Here is a 26,370-nt window from a genome sequence, read left to right as displayed (position 1 = left end):
AGGTCTGAGTACATCAATTGACTGGTCTTATCTTCTGCATAGAAACCTGAGTTTCCTTTCCACTTTCTTTATCAGAGAACTTATTTGATAGCATTTTCTCTGAATAATGATGTCTCCAGGAGGATCTCTCTGATCGTAAGATCCACTCTCCTTACTCTTACTCCTAAGGGTAAGACAAACATAGAACCGTTAGAAGATTCCCCTAGTGGCCAGCTATCTCGTTGCCATGAGCTGGTTACAACATGGAAGAGTATTTTGCCCTGTGAATACCTATTAAGAAAGGTAGTTAAACGTACTGTCTCCACTTGTGTAGGAGGAAAATGCAAAAGAAGAGGAAACTGTCTTTCAAAACAACTATTTGCTCAAGAAAATGGTATGAGCAGGAAGGCTGACACATGAACCAGGGCCACCAAATTTTCTAGCTCCACAACATATGGGTTACAATGGAGGATAGCAGGAAACTCATGTTTCCACTGATATTGGGAAAGAAGGCTATTCTCTATCTCATGGATATTAATTGCACATTTTTAGGTCTTTCCCTTCTTTCCTACCTTCCTCTCTCTTTCCTTCTTCCCTTCCTTCCTTCTTTTCTCCCTCCCGTCCTTCTTTCTGCTTTCATTTCCTTGGTGAAGATAGAACAATATCACCATGAAATAGAACAATGCATAAAATAGAACAATGCAATGAAATAAGTAAGAGTAAAAAGATCACTAGCTTCCCTGGTGGCTCAGTGGTAAAGAACCCGCCTGGCAATGCAGGGTCAGGAAGATCCCCTGGAGAAGGAAATGGCAGCCCACTCCAGCATTGTTGTCTGGGAACTCCCATGGATAGAGGAGCCTGGTTGGCCATAGTCCATGGGATCACAAAAGAGTTGGATAAGACTTAATGACTAAACAACAAACAACATCAAAGCAAAACCACTTAGAGTAGGTCTGGAATTTATGCTGGCATCTTCATGTTACAGGACTACATCACTGGCCTTGAAATGTGTTGAATTGGATTATCTTTGAGTGTGAGTCTGAGAAACAGAGTTTTAAAGCTGAATGTATCCCATATAAAACCATGTAGTCCAATTCCCTTTTCTTCTAACAAACAAGGCAGCCAAGGCCAGAGAAGTTAGGATTCTTGAAAACCATTGCACAGACAAGACCAATCCTGAATTCTGAGTTTGGAGAAATAGAGTCAGTTGCAACTTAAGACTGAGGAGGAGGCCTTCTTATTCCTGGTAGAGCATGAAAACCTTTTGAGGGCCACCACCATCCTCATAAACTCACCTCCTTTCGTGGCTGCTGCCTTTTCCCTTCACCTTTCTGTCCCTCTGACTCCAGACTCCTCTAAAAACAGAAGGTCGGGAGGTCTTCTGTCTTTTGCACATGCCTCCAAAGGCATGCCTATGTTAGGCAAGCTATCTTGTGAGATTCTTAGCTGGAGAAGAAAACTTGAACTTGGAGAACCTCTGACATATTTTATCCTTCCTTTTAAAAATGTCTTGATGCCAGCTTAAACTGGTAAGGAGCCAAACATCAGAGAAGGTTCACCCTTGGAGATGCTGGGTGTTGCTCTGTGTCATCATTTTTTAGAGCTGAGAATGATTATTAATAGAGGATTTAAAGTGGCTAGACTAAAAGAGTGACATGAAGTCTACTTTTCTCCTCCCCTTTTCTCCTGGGAGCTCGGAAACTCCCCCTTGTGCTCTCAAATCCCTATGGAATGATCCTGGTATCCTAGTTCTGTGATTTTTTTGCAGTGTTCCCACAAGGAGATTCTGAGAGAAAAGGGTGGTCACAAAAAATGGATTCATTTGAAAATCAAACATACAGGACTCTGGTGATCATCCTGCCTTGAAATGGAAGTTGAGCTATAATCTTAATCATCATCATGGGACTCAGTGTAAACAAATTTAAGCCTTCCTTGTAACCCGCATTCTCTTTTTTACACTGCAGCAGCAGAAAATTTTTCAAAACTTAAATCCAGTCATGTCATTCTCTTGTTCAAAAACTTCCAGCAGCTCCCCTTCATTCTCATGGTATAATTCAAAGTTCTCAGCATGACCTAAAAGGCCCTACATGACCTGGTGCTTGCTGCTTCGGTAGCTTCACTTCCTATTATTCTCTGTCCTTCACTCTATTCTAACTACATTGGCACATTTGTTTCTCTAATTCACAAAACAGGTTCTGCCTCAGGGCCTTTGAACTTGTTTTATCTTGCTAGAATATTTTCTAGGCAAATAGCCGTGTATTTAACTCTTGATTCATTCCTGTTTCTATTCTGAGAGGCTGCCTTGACCACCCTGTAATACCCCACCCATCATTTTCCATTACCTCATCTTTCTCTTTATAAAACAGCTGTTTTTGTTATTTATTCCCGGTCTTCTTCATTCAAATATAGATATCATGAGTCTGGTAACTTTCTCTGTATTTCTAAACTTGTACCTAGCACATGGTAGGCATTCAATAAATATTTGTAGAAGAAAGGAATGAAAAAAAGAAAGGAATGAATGCCTTGTATTTAGAGTTCACATATATTTATATCTCTCTCTATATTTTTGTTCCAAGCATGCATACATACATCACATACCATAAATCAAACGTACACTAAGCACAAAACACTTAGGCAGGAGGTCATTTCAAATTCATTAAGCATTAATTGAACACCCTCTTAGGGCAAAGCCCTCTACCAGGTGCAGGAATGAGAGGAAAGTCTTAGAAAAAGAAATGAAATAATCTTCTCTCTCTCCAGCAAAACCCCTTTCCATTGACGCCACTAAAGCTATTTTACTTCTTGCAATTATAACACAAAACTTACATGAGAATGTTTGTTTACACTCAGATATCTGAAGTTTTACTTGGTTTTTAAGCATGTCACTCCTTTATGTTTTTCCTTTTTATGTCATCCTGTCTTTGAGTTTACAATTATTCTTTTACACTGAGTTGTGATTTTGGAGTTCTTTATGAGGAATAATCCCAGTGCTGAGATCACACAATTAATTCTTCAAAATGAGATTAAGAAACTCTGCATTCTGGATGGAAGACTCTGTCTGGTGATTAGTTGCCTGGAAGAGCTTGTTACAAGCCAAATAGAAGGATCTGTCATCCTGTTGATGGTTTCCAGGGACTGAGGCTCCAGGACTTTCAGTAATTTCATTTGTCATCATTGCAAAGCCAGAGAGTCACGTGAACCACCAAAGCCTGCAGCAAAGGAAGTTCACTTGCCAACTGTCCTTAGGAATCAGAAGACAAGATAGACACGACAACTGTTGGAAGTGAATTATATCCAGCAGTTATATTATCGTTGTCATGAAAAATAGAGGCAGCGAGTTTGGATCTACTTGTAATAGTTTCCCAACTCCAGGCAAAGACTTTTAGCAACGAAGATATCTTTAGAAATCATGATGTTAGCTCCTTTCCTTGTCATTACGAAAACAGGCTCCAAGAAAGCTTTGATCAGTAGTAGGGCTGGACAGGAGGAAAGAAAGCAGAGTCTTCTTACCAGCATGCTGTGCGAAAGGAGAAAAGGTACCTGCTTGAAGATTCAGCAATATCCCAAGGGTATAAAGTACAGGTGATGCTGAGTCAGTCAACAGAGTCAGTGAGCAGTGAAGAGCTCAGCCCAGTGGCAAGCAGGGCTGCACTCTTATTCTGGTCAGTCTGTCCATCTGTTGATTTATGGAAACACCTCAGCTGATAACTGGGGATAAAAGGAAAGAACTTCAAGTGCCCAGGAAAGGGATTAGCAAAAGCTGACAACCCTCACAGACCTTGCCTAGCCCGGACAAACGGAAATTGTGTTGTAGGAACAAATAATACCCGTGCTCAGTGGCTTAAGACCATGAAGGTGTGTTCCTTGCTCATAGCTGTGGTGTTCGTCACTCAGTCGTGTCTTATTCTTTGAGATCCCATGGACTGTAGCCCACCAGACACCTCTGTCCATGGGATTCTCCAGGGAAGAATACTGGAGTGGGTTGCCTTTCCCTTCTCCAGGAGATCTTCCCAACCCAGGGACTGAGCCCAGGTCTCCCACATTGCAGGCAGGTTCTTTGCCAGCTGAGCCACCAGGGAAGCCCTCCTGGCTCATACTATGTATGTACCACACATCAGCAACAGGCTTAGCTGGTTGTGGTCATTCAAGGGCCCAGTTGCCAGTCTCCCTGCTTGAGAGAACAGAGGGCTCTGGCAGTCTTGTGCTCATAATGAAATGCTCCACTATAGAAGTGACCCACAGACATTCCACTTACAAGTCACTGGCCAGGGCTGGTTTTCACAGCACCTGCACAAGAGAAAGTCCAATCCTGCTGACTGGGTAGGTTGAGGGCTGAGAACTGGAAACACTTGGTGAATAACATTAATGACTTGTGCAGCCTCAAATGGCAACCCACTCCAGTGTTCTTGCCTGGAGAATCCCAGGGACGGGGGAGCCTGGTGGGCTGCCGTCTATGGGGTTGCACAGAGTCGGACACGACTGACGCGACTTAGCAGCAGCAGCAGCAGCCTCTTCTAGGTCCTGCGGGCTGCTCAGGTATAAAGAGAAGAGGGTTGTCCTAGTCAGGGCTGGAAATCCAGGGGAGTTTGGGAGAATGAGGGACACAATATGGAGAATACGAAATGGAGGGGCCACAGCAGAAACCCGAGATTTGAGACCAAGTCTGCAAAGTGGAGGTGGGGGGCCCAAGGTGGTGGCAGCTCAGTGGCCATGCCCAGCCCAGGGCTGTCCCTGGGGATTGGGTCTGGATGGTGACTAACTCACTTTCAGATCCATCCTCTCCCAGTAGGAGACTGAGGTCAGGGGATATTCTTTCCTACAATCCTGAGTGGCTGTGGGTCTTCCCGGCCTTGCAGGAGGAGCCTGTCAGAAGACGTACTTGGGAGGGAGCCGGGGAAGGGAGGCAGGGGCTGACATCTGGCTCTTATCTCCCCCTGACTTAGAAAATGCCTTTATTTTCAAGGACTGTCATTCTAAGTCCTAACACCCATGAGAATAGACACAAGGAAGAATTTTCTGAAGCTTTTGAAATTCCCAGATGAGTTCCAAGGGAGCAAGAAGACTTGTGTTTGCTTAAGACTCCACAGCAGCGTTTTTTTTGCAGTATGTAGTTCAAGGCCACCTCCACCTGAATCATGGGGAGCTTGTCAAAGACAAGGTTCGCTGGGCTCCTCCTCAGACTTCCTGAATCTCAGCTTGTGGGGATGGAGCCCAGAGAGTTGTGCTTTTGATATGTTCCCCTGACACAAATTAAAGTTGGAAAACCATTGCCTTAAAAAGGAATCAGATCACCGTTGAAATGGCACAGGTTGGTCCTCCCTAGAAATAGAAAAGGAAACCCTTCTAGTCCAATGGTCATGTATTCTAGGGTTGCAGTGTAAAGATTCCAGTAGATCTCACTAATTAGTCCTGTTTTCTGGTTCATAACTGTATTCTGGCTTCGGCCTCTAAAACTGTTTCAGCTTTCCCCAGCATTTGCTGAAGTCTGAGCACCCGGTTGCTGCGATGGGAAAGACAGGTGGCTGGGCCTATGGGGTAGGGGGGGTCTGCTCTCTGCAGGAGACAATTACATGCTCTGAAAAGGACAACCGTGGCTTGTCCTAGGCAACAGAGGGGAACTCTTGTCAGCATTTTGAAAAGCTGGCGCCATGCTTGAAAGGGGCTGACGGGAGCTACTGATGGGTCTGGCTGCAAAACAATTGCTTATGAGGAGGATCGGTGTCAACTTTGAAGTGAGCCATGCTCGAATTAGCACCGTCGTGGTAACAAGCAGAATGAGCGCAGCTGAAATGACATATTTAGTCAGGAGAGAGGCCTGTGTTTAAGGGAAGGACTCTTTCACAGGAAACAATGTGCAAGACTTGGATGAGATGCTTCTGGCTCCTTGTTTGTCTGGCTTTAAGAAGCTTCAGCAAAGTTCAGACTTAGAACTGAGTGGCTCATTCCCTGAACTGAGTGACATGTGTATCTTCTGTATTACATGTGTATCTTCTGTATTTACGTAGCGGATGGAACCTGCCCTTTCTGGATTGTGGTATGGTTTCCATCATTCATGCCCTGCATGTCCCTAGGAGTCCTGAAGCTCCTGTTTGCTCCAGAGTCTCCAAAGGTGGGATTCATGCCTTCCCCCACTGACTGAGGGGTCTCTACAGAGCACCATGGAGAAAATGAACCATGGTTGCTGCACCTGGGAAAATTGGGTCCATTGTCCCTTCCTCCTCGGGGGTTGTCTTCCTCAGATATGTTTGCAGAAAGCGATGGTGTTGTTTTTGGAGGTGATGGTGGGCTGAGAGGGGGTTGCCAGGTGGCACTAGTGGTAAAGAACCCACCTGCCAATGCAAGAGATGTAAGAGATGCGTGTTCAATCCCTGGGTTGGGAAGATCCCCTGGAGGAGGGCTCAGCAACCCACTCCAGTATTCTTAACTGGAGAATCCAATGGACAGAGGAGCCTGGCAGGCTACAGTCCTTGGGGTTGAAAAGAGTTGGACCCGACTGAAGCACCTTAGCACACATGCACACATGTGGAGGGAGAGGAGTGAGGGGTAGTGTCATCTCTTCCCAGTCTCTGCAACTTTTTCTCCCTCTGTGGCATTTTGCTCTGCCGTGAGCTACAATCACAAACTCCTCTAAATTCCTTTTTCTTCACGGAGCCTTCTATGCATAGCAGTCATAGCCAAACTAGGTTCTTGGATCAGGTCTTTTCCTCTCAAGCTCTGGGTGGAAGGTGGAAAATGGGGCATGAAGTAGGGTATTCTTTCAACTACACCTTCATAAGCCTTTACTTTCTCAACTTCCCTATATATAAAATATGAGAATAATACCTCCCTTTAAAGATAAAATACAATCTCTAAGAAGCGTAGTCCAATATCTGGCAAAAAGTCAGCACATGATACATACTTCTTGCCTTTAATTGGTCTATTTTGATTAATATTACAAATGATATTATGATAATGACTTCCTATTTGGGAGTGGCATTGATTCAGGCTCCTACATCAGTCACATTACAGATGTCACAAAAGGCAGGATTTTTATTCTGTCTGTGGCATATAAAACAAACAGCTCTACTTGTCTTCATTTAGGTGAAGTGTTTTTGCCTCTTTTCTCTTAAAAGCATTCTTTAACAGAGCCCAAAGTACACAGTTAGAATACAGTGTTCAGTTTATAATTGAAATCAGGAGTTCATTATTAGCTCTCTGGACTTGTAGAGACTAGTTACTTAGCACTTCTTCACCAGGTTCTCTCCATCTAGAAGATGGGGATGGCGTTCATTTTCCTGATGTTCATTTGTCAGTTGTGTTATAAAGATGAATAAAAGAAAATCCTTCAAACACTTTCAGTTCTTAACAACAACAACAAAAGTTGCCATAGCAACCCAAAGCATTAGTCGAGGTTTCAGTTCATCGTTGGAAAAATCTCTCAAAAACTAGTTTCTATGTGGGGGAAGAAAAGAGAGACATCATGTTACAATCACTCATTCAGGTAACCCTTGGCACCTTTCATACAGATCAGTAATCACTTCCGTAAGGTTATAGAGTGCCTGTGCGAAGAGTAAGTTGCAGCAGAGAAAAAGCTTAGCACAGCTCCTTACAGCTCAGCCATCTGGCTGCTCTGCTTCCCAACACCCTTCTGTCGCTCACCTGGTGGAGCGCCTGCTTGGGGACGGCAGGGGGCGGCCTTGCAGATCCAAGGCCAGGCTGCTCAGCTGCAGCAAGCACAGCAGTCCAGCCATGAGACCAGAGAGTCCATTAATTGGCTAATTTTGCTTATAATGTTTGGTCACTGCCTGGCAGGCCCCACTGTCTCTCAGGTGGTATTGGGCTCATTTGGAAAAACAGCCTGGCTTGGAATCGTTTTTTTGAATGGCTTGTGGCATCTTCTAATGGTGCCCTTTGCTCCGCTCCCTAGTCTAGATCAAGTCTTCTGGTCCTAGGCTACCCGGCAAAGCCGGGTGTGGAGGTAAATCCCAGTGAGTCTCTCAAAATGTCTGCTCCTTCTTAACTGAAGGTTCTCTGGTTTGGGGTAAAGGAGAATGGCTGGGAACTCTAAGCTGCCTTGGGAATCCTCTTCAGACTAGACCCTTTAATCCAGCATGTCACTATCCCAGGGAAGTCCTGGGTTTCTCAAGTCATCCTACGTTGCCAGCAGCAAAGGAAATGAAGTCCCCAGGTGTTTGCTGCCATCAGGACTTCAGAATTTTCCTCCTGAGTTGTGTGTGTGTGTGTTGTCCCTGTGGCTGTGTCTGTGTGTGCTCCTAAGGCACTTCTTGTTCTTTGTGAAAGTTTCCTAGAATGGCTGAACGAGGTTGAGCCCGTCACTGCACCCGTCATCTGATGTTTTGCTTCAGTGCCAGTTACCCCTAGATGTTTTTCTATGTTCTTAGGATTTTGTCTTTCAGATTTCTTCAGGCCTTAGAAACATGTTCTTTTCAACACAACTTCATCCCTAAACCGTACCCTTAAATTCTTCTTCCTCGAGAGGGACCAAGTCTCCTATTATTGACTTCAAAGTCCTTAAGAACCCCATAGTCCTATCTTTCCCCTTCTTTTCCTTCTAAGAAAATGGCGTCACCACTTTATCTTTCTAGTCTTGTGCTGGAAATGCCTTTTTATTTCTTGCTGTGTGCCTACCTTCTGCTTTTGTTCGTCAGAGATGTTCTGAAATCCCGCCTCCTTCCTTGTGAGCATTCTGCCCATTGGAGGGGTGTTGGCGACTTACCTCAGCCCCAGTGCACATGCGTCCTCTGTCTTTCTGTCCTTCCAGGCCCCTCAGCTTTCACATAATGAAAACTCCTTAATTTTCCCGTTTGCCTAATGCCTGCCCCTCAGTGTGTGTGACTTGCCAGCATCCCAGGTTTTCAGTAGGCCGAGTCCTGTCAGATGTTGTCTTTACCTAACCTCGCTCCCTAGCCCCTGTGGCTCCAGGTACTTGGGGTAATTTAATTTTCTTGCACAGTGATGAGGAGCTCTGGTTTACAAATGGCAAAATGAGGTGCAAATAGATTCCTTGGAACAAATGAGTGACTTGATTAGACGTGGAGTTAATCTTCCAGCTCATGAGTCATTTGCCCACGGTCCCCAGAGCTCCGCATTTCTTTCAGATCCACTCTGTGTGCAGAAAAGAGAGGAGCCATTTTTTTTACGTCTCTGTTCTGCTCCATTTCCCCTACCAGTTGGTGGACATTTTATAAATGCTATTTGATGAAAATGAAAACCTCACATTACAAAGAGCAACAACATTTGAACCTTTGTCTAATTCTTAAACTTCTAATAAGCTCTCAGAATGTGACTTGTTTTTCTGAGGGAAATAATTTAGTTAACAATCCATTAGGGTTCTTCTCAAGAATAAGATAGTTTCACTGAAACCCAGTTCCTTTTGAAGTTATCCTTTTCAGTGAAAGTGGTTAACTCTGGAGCTGGTGTGGGTATATGAGAGTGATGTCTGTGTGCATGTGTGATGCATTTGCGCTCTGAGGTGTCTGTGTGTGGGATGTGTATGTGCACATATGGGCTGTGTTTGTGCTATGTATGTAAATGTGCCATGTATGTAACTGTGCACGGTGTGTACATGTGACCCCCTTGTGCTGTGTGTGTGCACGTGTGATGTGTTTGTACTTTGAGGTGTCTGTGTGTTTCTGTTAGATGTATTTGTGGAATCTGTGTGTGTGATGTGTTTGTGCTATGTGTGTGTGTGTGGTGTGTGTGTATATACATGTATAGGCTGTGTTTGTGCCATGTATGTAAATGTGTGTGTACATGTGATATCCTTGTGCAGTGTGTGTGTACATGTGATGTGTTTGTGCTTTGAGGTGTCTGTGTATGTATGTGTGGTGTATTTGTGGAATCTGTGTGTATGATTTGTTTGTGCTATATGTGTGTGTGTGTGGTGTGTGTGTGTATGTATACATGTATGCTGTGTTTGTGCTATGTATGTAAATGTGTGTGTCCATATGATGCGCTTGTGCTGTGGGGTGTCTGTATGTTGTGGGGTGTGTTGTGATGTGTTTGTACTATGTATGTGTGTGCTGTGTGTGTATGTGTGTGCTATGTGTATATGTACATATGTATGCTGTGTTTGGGCTATGTATGTAAATGTGTGTTTATATGATGTTTATACATGTGATGTGCTTGTGCTGTGGGGTGTATTTGGATGTGTGTGTGCTGGGTGTGTGTGTGTGTGCTGGGTGTGTATGCATGCTATACTTGTGCTATGTGTGTATGTGTGTATGCTGTCAGGTGTGTTGGGATGTGTGTGTGCTGGGTGAATGTGTGTGCTGGGTGTGTATGTGTGTATGCTGTGGGTGTGTTGGGATGTGTGTGCTGGGTGTGTGTGTATGTGTGTGCTGGGTGTGTGTGCTGGGTATGTGTGTATGAGCTGGGTATGTATGTGTGTATGCTGTGGGGTGTGTTGGGATGTGTGTGTGCTGGGTGTGTGTGTGTGTGTGCTGCGTATGTGTGTGTGTGCTGGGTGTGTGTGTGTGCTGGGTGTGTATGCATGCTGTACTTGTGCTCTGTATGTATGTGTGTATGTGTGTATGCTGTGGGGTGTGTTGGGATGTGTGTGTGCTGGGTGTGTATGTGTGTGCTGGGTGTGTGTGCTGGGTATGTGTGTATGAGCTGGGTATGTATGTGTGTATGCTGTGGGGTATGTTCAGATGTGTGTGCTGGGTGTATGTGTGTGCTGGGTGTGTATGTGTGTATGCTGTGGGTGTGTTGGGATGTGTGTGCTGGGTGTGTGTGTATGTGTGTGCTGGGTGTGTATGTGTGTATGCTGTGGGGTGTGTTGGGATGTGTGTGTGCTGGGTGTGTATGTGTGTGCTGGGTGTGTGTGCTGGGTATGTGTGTATGAGCTGGGTATGTATGTGTGTATGCTGTGGGGTATGTTCAGATGTGTGTGCTGGGTGTATGTGTGTGCTGGGTGTGTATGTGTGTATGCTGTGGGTGTGTTGGGATGTGTGTGCTGGGTGTGTGTGTATGTGTGTGCTGGGTGTGTATGTGTGTATGCTGTGGGGTGTGTTGGGATGTGTGTGCTGGGTGTGTGTGTATGTGTATGTGTGTATGCTGTGGGGTGTGCTGGGTGTGTGTGTGCTGGGTGTGCATGCTCTACTTGTGCTATGTATGTAAATGTGATGGGGGTACATGAGATGTGCTTGTGCTGTGTGTGTTGGTGTGTATGTGTGATACATTTCTGCTGTTGGTGTGCATGTGTGTCGGGGGTTCCTGGTGAGAAGAACACAGCTCCAGGCATCTTGGAGGGGATGTTTGTAACTGAATTTGAAGTTGAGAGCTTTTCCCGGAGCTCATGTTTCATGAAAACCCAAAGCGTGGGCCAAATTCAGCAATAGGCTGATTTGCGGTTGTGACACTTGAGGACCAGGCAAATCTGATAGTTCATCAGGGTTGTTTCTGGGGGACCCTGTGTCCGTGTGTGGGAGAGAATCTGTGTCCAATTAGGACTTGATGGGTGAGAAGGGTTTGTTGGTGATCTGAAGAACAATTTAGGGTTCCTCTGAAGGGAAGCCATACAGGCCTGCACAGACAGACAGACACCATACCTGGGTTTTGTAAGATTTGCCTGTGAGGGACTGTCCCAACTACTTTTCACATGGATGGCTTCTGGCTTAAAGAACTGCACTTAAAAATAAGGAAGACATTTTCTGTGGTAAGACATTCAGAAACCAGAAACAAAGGAGAGAGTGCACCCGCCCTGGGCTACGGCAGCCCCCGTGTTCCTCCTCTGACTGGACCCTTCTAGGAAGAAGGGTGCTCATCACAAGCACTCACTTCGGAACTCCAACTTTAAAGAAACGTTTCAAGAGACATTGCTGACACATAAATAAATTTGCAGATGCCGTATCTGGAAAAGCCTGGTGTGCCTTTCCAATTATTGAGTACAGACCAACACTCATGCCTGCTTTGCTCTCGAGGTTCTTTTTACAGAAAACAATTATATCTGCCTATGTATCTTGTCAGTAGTTAAATCACTGTGTTAAAGCAAGACAAATGTATTCCTTGCATGAGGAAAAAGCATAAGTGAGTTATTTTGAAAATTTGATTGTGAGATGTGTCTGGAGAGAGAGCGAGAATATGAAAGAATGGCGTTGAATGTCGATCTGTGTCCTGTAAACCCCAGCTTCCTGAACTAAGCTTCTCCTGTTCACTGATAAATGATGCTCCAAAGAATTAGGCAATTGCTACTTTTTTGAAAGACCATGAAAAGTAACACAAAGCCAAAGCAAAAGTGAAAAGCCAATAGGTGAAAAGAATGAAATATTGTTTCCAGGTAGTAATTGGCTATAGTATATGAAGAGTAACATCTTTCTCTCTCACGACCAGCAGTGTTTATCACTTTGTTTTGACTCTGACCTCAGTTTTCCACATCTAGTGTGACAGGTGGCAAGAAGGCTGAATTCTTCAACATGGGTGACATCGTAAAGGAAGTTTCAGTTCCATGATAGAAGTTTAGAAGAGCTTTTTTCTATACTAGAGGCAAGATAAGGAGGGGGTTGGGGAAGAGCCTCTGTCTCTGCATCTGCTCAGGCAGAATGTACATTTAGAAACAAAAATCCTGTGTCTGGAAATAATTGAGACTGCACAAGATATATAAATCAATAACAGAAAACATGTAAACAATCCAGTTAGCAACTGAGAAACAGATTAACATAAAATAATATAATTTGGTGACACATTGGCTTCTGCCTTCTTTACAGGTAATGAAAACACATGTTTGTATAGTCTGGTTTCCAGGACATTCCTTTAAAGTATCTTCAAAAACTTTATCTTATCTCTGGCTCTCTCCCTGCTTAACCTTGGTCTGATGTCTGGGATCAGAATGGGGATGCTCCCGAGATCCAAAAAGCGGTATGTTAACCATACAGTGTTCAAAACTGCTCATCGGATGCGGTGTGTGCATATTTCACAGTACAGAGCAGAAAGGCTGGACGGAGGGCCTTTATGTTGTCTGATAATGCAGCTCTTTGAAACATTGCTGGCAGACTCTCTTCACATCATGTCACACAAGACAAGAAACGGGACAGGCCCTCTCTGCTTCTTGATTCATCGACCTGCCATACAATACAACAAACCAGCTTTTTCAAGGCCCCCTGAATGAAGGCCTGTGCCTGCAAGGGAAATTTAATTGGATTTCTTTATGGGTTGCAACAATCCAATGAAAAATTATGTAAGAATGGTATGATTCAGCTTCAGCATGCACTTGAATAATAATAATTTTTTTATTTATAACAAGAATTCTTTAAAAAATAAAAAGAAGAATTTTTAAATGAAAACACCGTGAAATAGCACTTTTCAGCTCAACGAGACCAGGCAGCCCAACTGTATCTGCGGCAGCTTGTGTTGTGCGGATGTTTGTGTCATTGTCCCAGCTCAGAAAATGATTTTAAATGCATAGATTACATTCAGAATGAAGTCAGAGGTTTTCAAAAGCACTTGGTTTGGCTTTCTGGAAGAATAATGTTGTCTGTAACAATGTCCCCTGCTTTGAACCCAAGTGTTATTTGTGAATCCTGGAGAGGAAGAAAATGGCCATCCCTCCATGCATTCTTTGGAACATCTTTGTGACAACTGAAGATTAAGTCTTCTGTAGTGTTTTGACATCTTCAGATTGGTTGAAACTGCATTGAAGATTATTTCTTTTCCTCCTCCTGGAATTGGGCAAGTGGCTAGTATCTGCCTAAAATGCCTTCCTTGATATCCCTCCTATTTGGCTACTTGGGCAGCTAAAAGCACCTCATTGCACCCACTCCATCCATAAATAGCCACATGGTTGAAATACAAGGTGGCAGATCACTTAGGCTTATTTCCTTTGTGACTGCAGCTGGCCCTTCATTTACTTGTTCTCTTTTATTCATCAAAAATATGCTCTCGTCCCTTCCTATGATATACCTCTTTCACCTGGTTTACCTGGGAAACCCATATTCATCCTTCAAGACTGGGATCCAGTGTGTCCTCTGAAAGGCTCCTTAGATCCTTCACCCATTCCAGAATCAGCACCCTTCCCCTCTGTGCTCCCACTACTCCTTGCGCCTCTCCAGTGTGGTTTATACCGCATTGCCGTAACTGTGTTCACAGATTGGGCTCCCACACTAGACAAAGAGCTGAACACAAGGGCCATTGCCATATTTATCATTGTCTCCTCAATAATTGATACAGTGCCTAGCAAATTTAATAAATAGTTCTTCAGTGTATGAGGCTTCCTGGTGGCTCAGATGGTAAAGAGCCTGCCCACAATGTGGGAGACAGGTTCGATCCCTGGGTTGGGAAGATCCCCTGGAGTAGGAAATGATTATGCACTCCAGTATTCTTGCCTGGAAAATTCCATGGACAGAGGAGTCTGGTGGGCCATAATCCATGTGGTCTCAAAGAGTCAGACACAACTGAACAGCTAACATTTTTTTCAATGTGTGAATGAATCAGTACGTGTGTAAATAAAATGAAATATCAGTAGCCCACATATACCTGCCCAATCAAGAAAATAATCTATTTTTCTGAAGATACTACATTAAAATGCAGGACTTTATACTTTTGAATCAAGGCTGTTTGCTGAATTTCTTTGGAAATGTCTGAAAACATCATACTCATTTATGTAGAAATGATGTGCCTAAAAACTGTACGGTGGAAAGGAAAGCTTTTTAAATACATACATAAATTGGTTGAGCAGGGCAGCCCCATAACCAATCACTTGGTATTTGCATGATGTCTCATAATATTAATAGTATCTGGCATTAGCATGTGCTTTACAGTTTTCAAAGTATTTTAAGATTCTTGTTCTTGCGTTTATTCAGCAAATAACTACTGAAGGCTGCTTTGTTGTAATTGCTCCGACAGTGTGCTGTGTGGAGCAAAATAGGCCTCAGGGTGCTTACCGTCTAGTGGAGGAAGAAGATGTGAAAGGAATCTTTAAACAGATGATTTTAACAAAGACTGTTATGCATTAGGATGGAATATTAAGAGGGTATCTGTTATGTCTTATGTTACTTGAGTTTTACACTTTTGTGAAGATTGAAGATCATCATGTATATTGTCATGTGTCACATTAAGCCAGAATGGACGGAGTTTACAGTGGCTAGCAAGAGTGGAAACAAGAGTAGAATCCACTTGTACTTCCAAGTGGGAGCAGGCATTAAGAAGTGCTGGAGGCTGAGCCACATAAGTCGCTGGCCTGGGGCCCTCCAGAGATGTCTCCACTGAGGTAGAGGAAAGAGTTCCCAGCTTTGTGAATGGGAAGGAATTGGAGGTCAGAAAGTAGCTCTTACGGGAGTGTAGCACATCTGGGAGGCTTGGTCAGTTGGGTGTGTGTGTGTGTGTTTGAGATGGCTGGCATTGGAGGGAACCATGTTCATAACATCTTCCAGCTCCTCTGTGTGTGTGTGTGTGTGTGTGTGTGTGTGTGTGAGATGGCTGGCGTTGGAGGGAACCATGTTCATGACATCTTCCAGCTCCTGTGATGGAATGACAATGGCCTCCCTTTTAGCGCTTATTAGATGCAAGGCCTTTACATACCTTAATCTCCATTTTACAGACCAAACGGCAGAAAGACGTGAAAGAGCTTGGAAAAAGTGAGGAGCTTGCCCGCGAGCGCAGAGGTGGAAGGCGACAGGACTGGGGTTTGAACGCAGGTCTGTGGCCTCAGACCTGTGTGTGTCGCTGTCACCTAGTCTGTATCTTACTTCCCGACCCTCAGACCTCACAGTTTTGTGAATGTGGCGGCTGCTGTCGAAAGGACTTTCCCATCGTCTTTGCTGTTACAGTGGAGCACAGATGTTAAAGGATTCCCAGCACGAGTAGGTTGGCTGATTTTAAACTATAAAGATTCAAAACTCTTCCACCCATGCAGGCTCGTACACACACACCCATTCCCCCACCCCACCACCCACACACGCGCACGCACGCACACACACACACACACACACACACACCTACTCTGGAGATTGTCCTTACAACTCCACTATCTTGCCACCAAGGAGAGACTTCAAACGCATTTGGAGCCTCTCCGACTTCAGTGGGATGCACATGTGTGCATCAGGAGACAGCATTTGGCTAGTGGGGAAGAAATGAATTGTCGCTATCCGTGACCGTGGAGGGAAGTCTTGAACCAAGAATCTCTTTTTACCATGGGAAGTAGCTTTGTTGGTAACAGTCCTAATCTTCTTTTTCAGCGGGTGAGCAGGGTCATGACACTTCTGGCTGAGGCTCACGGGGAAGTGTGGCACGTGGGGCAATAGTTGAGCGTTCAAGGGGAGGAAATGTAATCACAGGAGCCGTAAAACCACTGCCATTCAACCCCACTCCAACAGTCCCAGCCCCTCACATTTCAGCCACTCGTAACTTTACGACAAATTCTGCTTTTGGGATAAAACTTTCCAAGTTCAGTCTCTGCTCCCTGAGGGTCAGATTTTTATGGGAAATTTGTGCTAAATCAGCATAGCTCTGTTCAAATTGGAGAAATACAAGATACGATATGCTTTCCCTTCGCCAGCTTGAAAGAGACGACCAGCAGGGAGCATCCCCTGAGGTCACTGTCTCAGGGATGTCTCTTGTTTCTGAAAATTCCAGGCTTGGATATGATCTCAGCGATGATGAGAAACAGCATTGCCAATTTTCAGAGATGTCTGAGTCAGTGACAGAGCCAACAAATGGATATTGCCAGGGAACAGGGGCAGATGTGAGAGAAATTGGGAGGTAGTAACAAATGAACAGAGAGAGTTTACAACAGAAAATGCTAATTGAAAGGGATGTCTCTGATGAAAAATAAAACTTTGAGGTTTAAATAGAAAAACATCCTGTGAGAACACACCCATCTGTGCATCAAAGCTAGTCTTTCAACTGGGTATCTAATGTCTCCTGAGGATGCACCTGGTGTCAGATTCCACTTAGAGCCACTAGCATCAGGTCCACTTGTTCGCAACATGAATCTGTGTGGCAGAAGTTCCTGTCCCCATTTTACAGGTGAGGAGACATTGTTCATTTATTCAGCCAATAAATACTTTGGAGAGTTTAACATAGTTAAAAGCAGCAAACCAGACCACAAATTTCCTCTCTCAAGAAGGTCCTATTCTCACAGGGCAGGGCAGAGAGGGACAACAGTTATGTGTCAAGAAGCGCTCAGAGCAGTGAGGAAAGGTAAAGCAGGTGTGAGCTGCCACTGGGGGCCAGGACCAGGCTCCCTGGGGAGGTGGCATGCAAAGCCGGGCCCTGAGGACAGGTGTTCTTGGTGGCTGGAGCATGAGCACAAGGGCAAAGGGGATAAGAAATGAAGGTAGAGAGTTTGTCAAGGGCAAGATCGCACAGGGCTCTGTGGGTCCCTGGAAGGTTTTAGCTTTTATTCTATTGGGTTGGCCAAAGAAAGTTCACTTGGGTTTTGCTATTACATCTTACAGAAAAAAAACCCAAATGAACTTTGTGGCCAACTCAGTGGTGCAAAATCACCCCTGGAGGGTGTGAAGCTAGAGTACACATTCAGCTGCCATAGTAATGGAATGAGATGCAAGTCTCGTTCTGTCGCAGGTGATATCCAGAAGTGGGAAGCCCAGGGTTGCTAGAGTGGCCACGTGAGGGTGGACATCACTGCACCCGTAGGCAGGAGGAGAGAAGCAGTGATGTGTCCCCCTCTCTCAGTGCTGAGTCTGGATGTTATGCATGTTGCATCTGCTCATGGCACACGGACTCCAACCTAGCTGCAAGGACACGCCAGCTGCTGTGGAGGCGGAAGGTAGAGTCTTTGCCCATTATTCAGGTACATTTTGGAGGGTCTGTTATTAAAGGAAGAAAGGGAGAATGGGTGTTGGGGGGCAGCTGAGAGTCTGTCAGAGAAGGTTTTGAGTGGAGAAGTAGTGTGATCTGATGTATGTTTTTAAGAGACTGCTCTAAACACTGTCTTGAAAAAAATCACCTGGAGGACCAGGGATGGAAGTAAAGAAACTAGTTAGCAAGAGATTTTAATAACCCGGTAATGAATAATGGCACAGGCTAGGGTGGCAGAAATGAAGATGGTGAGAATCATATAGATTTTGGATATATTTCAAAGTAAAGCTAGAAAGATTTATTTTTTAATTAAAAAGTTTTATTGAGGTATAGTTGATGTATAATATTATGCAAGTTACAGGTGTACAATCTAGTGATTCACAGTTTTTAAAGGTTATATTCCATTTATAGTTATTATATAATATTGGCAATATTTCCTGTGTTGTACAATGTATCCTTGTAAGCTTATTTTATACATAATATTAAAAATTTGTGCCTCCTTAGAAAAATTTCTTTAAATTTTTATGGATAAAAGTATGAGATGTGATAAAAAGAAAAAGGAGTTAAAGATGACTCTGAAAATTTCTGATGTGCGTACTAAAAAAATGGACTTATTGTTTACTAAGATAGGAAAGACTGGTTAAAGGGTAGATTTTGGTGTAAAATTAAGTTTGCTTTCAGACATATTGAGTTTGAGATGACTATCAGACACCAAAAAGAAATGTCTAGAAGGAAGTTGGAATTTTGACCTCCCATTTGGGAGGAAGATTAGGCCTGGAAATACAAACTGGGAAGTTGTCAGTGTTTAGATGATATTTGAAGCCACACTCAGATGTAATGACCTTCTTCCAGTCACTGGTGTGGTTTAGATCTCTTTGTCTTTTTATGACAAAGCCTATGCTTTCCCCACTAGGCAACACTAGTGGTCCAGCTCTCCATCTCCAACTCATCTGGCTTCTCAGACCCACTGTGAATCACTCCACCCACCACCCCCTCTCCTCCCACACCCATTTAAACTTTAGTTTGTGCCTTCACTATTTCACTAGAGAAAGGAAACAAAATGTATTCCAGTCAAGCAGAGAGACTGCACAGAAAGGGGTGCCCTCAAGTCCCTGTTATTCAGAAACTCCTAAAAGTTAACCACAGGGCATGAGATGAAAACAGAGCTGAAAGGAGAAGCTGGTGAAATGGGATGACCAGGGAAAAGGCACTGTGAGTCTCTGAAGGCACAAAGCATAGACAGAATAGTGGGGTGAAGTGGTGGCTGGGGCAGGTGGTGGAGGTTGTCAGGACAGTAGAACAAGGAATAGTGCAGAGCTCAGGAAGTCCGATGACCAGCTTCTGGGACTTTGAATGCTGCGCAAGGGGTGGGACAGTCCTATATTTCAGAGCTTTGTTGACCTGGTCAGGACCACACCTGGAAGGGGCTGTCCATTGTGCAGCCATCAAGAACAACTTTTATAAAGCTATCATGGGGATTGAGGAAACGCTGGAGCAGAGTTTGAGGACTTGCATTTCCTTTAACTCTTAGCATCTCTTAGTTTCTGCTGCTGCTGCTGCTAAGTTGCTTCAGTTGTGTCCGACTCTGTGTGACCCCATAGACGGCAGCCCACCAGGCTCCCGTGTCCCTGGGATTCTCCAGGCAAGAACATTGGAGTGGGTTGCCATTTCCTTCTCCAATGTGTGAAAGTGAAAAGTGAAAGTAAAGTCGCTCAGTCGTGTCTGACCCTTAGCGACCCCATGGACTGCAGCCTACCAGACTTCTCCATCCATGGGATTTTCTAGGCAAGAGTACTGGAGTGGCTTGCCATTGCCTTCTCCATCTTAGTTTCTACCCTGTCTATATTAGAAAAAGATGAGCGAGACTCTGAAACAATGGAGAAAATTGAGAATGCCATCCTGAAGCTTTGCTTCTGTGGTCTTTCTTCTGGAACTCACTTCCCTGATGACCTGCTTTCAGCTGGCTCATGGAGACAAGGGATTTTTCTGCCCTCCTACACTAGAGGCCTCATTGTAGTTGAAGAGTGTCCCCCTTCCCCTCCCTCACCTCCTCCACCAAGTTCAATGTTGAAGTCCTAGCTCCCAGTACCTCAGAATGTGACTTTATTTGGAAATTGGGTCATTGCACTTATAATTAGTTAGATTGAGATGAGGTCATTAAAGTGGGCCCTAATCCAGTAGCACTAGTGTACTTATGAAAAGGGGAAATTAGGACACAAAGCCATGCATAGAGGGAAGATGATGTAAGTAGACAGAGGGGGAAGAGAGCTATTCACAAGCTGCAGGGAGAGGCCTAGAACAGATCCTTCTCTCACAGCCCTCAGAAGGAACTTCAAAGTATAGTTGATGTGCCATGTTGCGTTAGTTTCTGCTGTATAGCAAAGTGACTCAGTTACACAGTGCTTATACGTTTTTATATTCTTTCCCATTATGGCTTATCCCAGGATATTGAATATAGTTCCTTGTGCCATACTGTAGGACCATGTTGTTTATCCATTCTATATATAATAGTTTGTATCTGCTAACCCCAAATTCCCAATCCATTCCCCTCACCCCCTGCCCCCTTGGCAACCAAAAGTCTATTCTCTGTGTTTTTGAGTCTGTTTCTGTTTTGTAGTTAAGTTCATTTATGTCATATTTTAGATTCCACATATAACTGATGTCTTATGGTATTTGTCTTTCTCTTTCTGACTTTCTTAATTTATATAAAGTTGCATCCATGTTGCTGCAAATGGCATTATTTCATTTTTTTTATGGCCAAGTAGTATTCCATTGTATATATATACTACATCTTCTTTATCCATTTATCAGCCAATGGTCATTTAGGTTGTTTACATGTCTTGGCTATGTGTATAGTGCTACTATGAACATTTGGGGTGCATGTATCTTTTTGAATTATAGTTTTGTCTCGATATATGCATAGGAGTGGGATTGCTGGTTTGTATGGTAATTTGAATTTTAGTTTTCTGGGGAACCTCTATACTGTTTTCCATCATGGCTGCCCTTATGTACATCCCCACCAACAATGTAGAAGGGTTCTCTTTTCTCTCCCCACCGCTCTAGCATTTGTTACCTGTAGACTTTCTAATAATGGTCATTTTGACTGATCTTAGGTGGTACTTCATTTTAGCTTTGATTTGCATTTCTCTATTGATTAATGACATGGAGCATCTTTTCACATGCCTATTGACAATGTGAATTTCTTCTTTGGAGAGATGTCTATTTAGGTCCTCGCCCCATTTTTCAACTGGACTGTTTGTTTTATTGTTCTTGTTGAGTTGTATGTCAACAGCTTGATTTAAGACTTCTAGCCTCCAAAAGTAAAAGACAATAAGTTTCTGTTGTTTAAGTCACCCAGTTTGTGGTGTTTTGTAACAGTAGCCCTAGAAAACTTTTTACAGGCCACCATACACATCACTGCAATAGGTATCCACAACAGGATACCAGACTTAGCCTGAGGACAAGGCATTTATGCAAAAAATGTTTCCTTCTCTCCAATATGTTGTGAAGTCCTGTTCTATGTACCCAAGATTTTGTCTTTGCTGATGCTTTTTAGAACCTGAGAATCTTTTTCCCAGCAGTACCATGGCCCTGATCAAAGAGATTCATTGCGTACATGTGTACCTCAAAGAAAGTGGACTATACCAGTTCAGGGGAGAAAGAAGAGCAGTTTAAATCAGTGGTCCCAACCTTTTTGGCACCAGGGACTGATTTCATGGAAGACAGTTTTTCCACAGATAGGAAGAGGGATGGTTTCAGGATGATTCAAGTACAACAATGGGGAGCAGTTGTACATATAGATGAAGATTTGCTGACTTCCTGCTTCTCACCTCCTGTTGTATGGCCTGGTTCCTAACAGGCCATAGATTGTTACTGGTCTCTGGCCTGGGGCTTGGGGACCCCTGGTTCAAATGATGCTGGCAAGTTTTCCCACCATCCCACTCAGCAGATTTATGCTTCAGAATGAGTAGGAGCCAAGAGGCAGGAATCTGTTGTTCCAACCTACTGTGTCCGCCTGCTCTTGATTCTGGCCTGCCTTCACATGAGAGTCCCTTTCCAGGAAAGGGTGATTCCTCTGTAGAAAGACCTGTGTTTCATTATTTGGGGTTTAAATTATTTTGCTTTATAAGATGACTCTAACACCCATCCCTGCATAGGCAGCGACCTCACAAAAATACTGCCCTGGGGGTACTTCTGGTGGACACAGTGGCATTGAGGTGATCCCCATGTGAGTATTGCGCTCCATGGCGTGGATTAAAATAGGCTCAAAGGCCAATTAGACGATGCCATGCAGGGAGTGTTTATGAAATTGTTTTTTTCCTCATTCAAGTCAAAGACAACAATGAATGGATAGTTCTTGTGTGAAAGAGCAGGAAGCTCATCATCTAAGTTTAATTTTCTTTTTAAATGTCTCTTTTATACATAGCAAACCTATGTGGAACCCAGTGTAGAAATCAGATAAAGGGGGAACTTCCCAAGGCCAGAGTCACACTGGTCAAATATCTCAAGGTAGGTCATTCAGCTGAGTGAAGTGAGCTGGGTAGATCTCTGTTGAGATGGAGAGAGTGTCCCTGGTCTTAAGAGGTAGCCACTATATGGCTTCAGCCCTGCAGGAATGGGTCCCAGTGTTACTAGATCTACTTACAAGGGAAGCCAGGAAGCTAGAATATGTGAACGTGCCTGATTTCTAAACTGCTCTGTGATATACACTGCTAAAAAAAAAAAAAAAAAAATGAAAAGACCAGCCATAGACTGAGAGAAAATATTTGTAAAACACATATTCAATAAACATCTTTATCCAAAATATACAAAAAAGTTGACAATAAGAAAACAACCCAATTTAAATGGGCCAAAGATCTGCACAGACACATCACTAAAGAAGGTATACAGATAACAAATAAGCATATAAAAATATGCTCAACATCATATAATATGATCCGTGGGAATTGCCAGTAAAAGCATTGAGATGCCATCACACACCTCTTCGAATGGCTAAAATCACAAACACTGTTGTTGCTGCTGCTGCTGCTGCTAAGTCACTGATAACACCAAATGCTGATAAAGACGTGGAGCAATAGGAATTCTCATTCATTGCTTGTGGGAATGCAAAATGGCATAGCCACTTTGAAAGACAGTTTGGCAGTTTCTTCCCAAACTAAACGTAATCTTACCATATGCTTCAGCAATGATGTTCCTTGGTATTTACCCCAATGATTTGAAAACTTGTGTTCACACAAAACCCTGCACATAAATGTTTATAGCAGCTTTTTCATAATTGCCCAAACTTATAAGCAACCGAGATGTTCTTCAGTAGGTGAGTGGATAAATAAACTGTGAGACATCCATAGTGCTAAAAAGAAATGAGCTATCAAGCCATGAGGAGACATGGAGGGATCGTAAATGCATACTGCCCAGTGAGAGAAGCCAATCTGAAATCACTACATACTGTCTGACTCCAACCATATAACATTCTGGAAAAGGCAGAACTATCAAGACAGTAAAAAGATCAGTGGCTGCTAAGGGTTGGCAGGATAGAGGGATGAATAGGCAGAGCAAAGGGGATTTTTAGGGCAGAGAAACTAGTTTGAGTGATACTGCAAGGCTGGGTACATGGCATGAGCATTTACAAAACCCATAAAATATACAACACGGAGAGTGAACCCCAACATAAACTATGGACTTTAGTTAATAGTCATGTATCAATTCCGATAAATAAATATATCACACCAATGCAAGATGCTAATAATAGTAAAGAAAACTGGGAGCCAGAGAGAAGTGAGAAGAAAGAGTTAGTATCTGGGAGCTCTGATTTTTGGCTTAATTTTTCTGTAAACCTAAGACTGCTCTAAAAAAAATTATTGATTTAAAAACTCCTGATTTTGAAAGCTTAGCAACCAACTCAATAGGTAAGGAAAACAAAACCATTGTACAGGTCAAGGAAAAAACTCATCTGCAAGCTGAGCATGAGCTGCTTGATTTTGACCTCTTCCCCAGGCCCCTCTCCCTGGTGGCTCAGACGATAAAGAATCTGCCTGCAATGCAGGGGACCCAGGTTTAATCCTGGGGTTGTGAAGATCCCCTGGAGAAAGGAATGGCAACCCACTCCAGGATTCTTACCTGGAGAATTCCATGGACAGAAAAGCCTGGAGGGCTACAGTCCATGGGGTCAACTGAGCGACTAACACTTTTAACTTTCACCAGGTCCCTGCAGCAGCCCCGTAGCCACTGCCACCAGATGCCAGGCTCCTTGGGACACAGCGTGAAAACCATGTTGCTTCTCCAGTCTCCATCTATAGAGATAGGGAACTGAGGCCCAGAAAGTGGGGACTGGCCCAGGGTGACCTGGATGATTAGTGGCAGAGTTCAGACTGAGACCCCAGCCTTCTGCTTTCAGTTTCTTCCCCGAGAAGTCTTTCCCGAGGCCTCAGGCCCTCAGCTTCCTTTCCTTCCATTGCTTCATCAAAGAGAAAGGGCCACCAGGTTCATTTTAATAGAGGCAAAACTGAATCCTTGAGGCTTAGACTTGGCAAAGGGGAGATAAAAATGGAGTGGAGAGATAAGCCAAACAGACAAAGATAAATTCTTCCAGCAGGGAGCTTCCTGCAAAGTCATAACGACACTCAATGTTTTAAACACAAGTCAGAGGTTGAGACTGACTGTATGTTGAAAACAGTTGGGCGACACAAAGGATTTGACAGGGAACGAAGCCTAGCATTTATGGAGTACTGATGAGTAATGATAGCTATATTATGGAGCACTAACTCTGTGTCAGGCACAGTATATGTCCCAGACTGTGTTATCCTCAGCAACACTGTACAAGGCAGGCGTCATTCTATCACTGCCATTTCACGAGACAGCTAAAGCTCACAGGGGTTAGTTGTTGCCCCAACGTCATATAGGCACTAAACAGTAAGGCTGGGGTTTGAATTCTGGTGGTATGACTCCTCACCCCCTGCTATAATTCAGTGCCCAAATTTGTGGTGTGGTGTTTCGACTATGTAATTGAATGTCCACATAGCCCACTGAGGCAGCTGCAATTGGTTATAAACATTTGTGATCAGATATTCTGGCTTTGGGCTTCCCTGGTGGTCCAGTGGTAAAGAATCCGCCTGCCAACGCAGGAGATGCAGGTTCGATCCCTGGGTTGGGAAGATCCCCTGGAGAAGAAAAAGGCAACGCACTCCAGTATTCTTGCGTGAGAAAACCCATAGACAGAGAAGCCTGGCGGGCTACAGTTCATGGGATTGCAAAAGAGTCGGACACGACTTAACGAGTAAACAGTAACAACAATTCTGGCTTCAACACATACCAGCTCTGTTGTTTTCAGGCACCTGAAACAACTTAGCCTCTCTCTGCCTCAGTTTCCCACCTGTTAAATTGGGCTGATAACAGTGTCAACCTTGTGGGGTAACTATGAGGTTTAGAAGAGGTAATGTGCCTGAGAAACCTAGCACTTTTTTTCCCATTTAATAAATGGGAAGAATGAGTTTCCGAGAGATTAAGTCACTTGCCAAAGATCACACAGCTGGTGAGTATATTGCCTTCTTGGACAGGGGGGAGAAGGGAGTTGGGGGCTGCTTCTGAAATGAATGTAATTCACTCTAAAATGAATGTAATTTGGACACCAAATGCAGCGGAGAGCATCGGACTCTAATAGAGAAAATATGATTTAGTGGTTGGTTTTTAAACTAAACAAATTTACTGTGGTCTCTAAATGAGTCTCATGACAAGACCAAAACATTTCTTTAGCCCCAGATTACCAATATCATATGTTAAGGAGAGAAAGCCAGATGGCTCTTAAGCTGGTGTCAGTAGAAATATATATAGGTGGGTTGTTTTTTATAGCTGTTGGCATATAAAATAAGTCATTATTCTAAATAGAAAAATATTGATGATGTCATCGAGGCCATTGAAAGAACATCAACCTGATCTGATGAACCAGGAAATCAATAGATACTTTCCAAACAAGATGACATGCCTTTTTAATTGGTTGTGTGAGTGTGATATACTATGTACTGCAAAGTTCAAAGTTAATTCTCACTGGTTTGGGGTTTTGATTGTTGTTTCTGTATGCGGGCACTTTTGGATCCACTTAGCGTATTATTAATAGCGATAATAGTACCTGCTGTGTGTGTTTTCATTCCAGCAGGGACAAAGTCATAGGTATCTTTGTCAGCAACATAATAAGAAGATTGACATTTCTACCTACTTCCTTGGAGGTCAAGGGAAGGCTGGTGTAGGTTTGACCTACATCTAAAGCATGAGGCACCAACCAAGAATTATCCTATTTCCCATAGGATGTTAATTCAGAGGCAGGTGACTCAGTAGATAAACTTGATTGATTCTGGTTGTGGGGTCTCTGAGCTATTGCCTTGGCCCCAAATAAGGTCCAGGTGAACTGTGTGTACACCCTTGTCATTGAAGCACCTGGTTGAAAAGGTCTTGGGATCAGAGAGAGAGAGGTTTATGGGTCAGGGAGGTGGTGTCTTACTGCCGTGCCGTGTGGCTTCTGTTCAGGAAAGTGAACGTGAAAGTTGCTCAGTTGTGTCCGACTCTTTGTGATACCATGGACTGTTCCATGTAATTCTCCAGGCCAGAATACTGGAGTGGGTAGCCATTCCCTTCTCCAGGGGA

This window comes from Moschus berezovskii, chromosome 7 (genome assembly GCF_049115385.1).
Source record: "Moschus berezovskii isolate FMDL1 chromosome 7, NW_MosBer_1.0, whole genome shotgun sequence".
In the NCBI taxonomy this organism is placed as follows: domain Eukaryota; kingdom Metazoa; phylum Chordata; class Mammalia; order Artiodactyla; family Moschidae; genus Moschus; species Moschus berezovskii.
The sequence above is the reverse complement of the archived record's forward strand: the minus strand, read 5'-3'. Positions refer to the sequence as shown.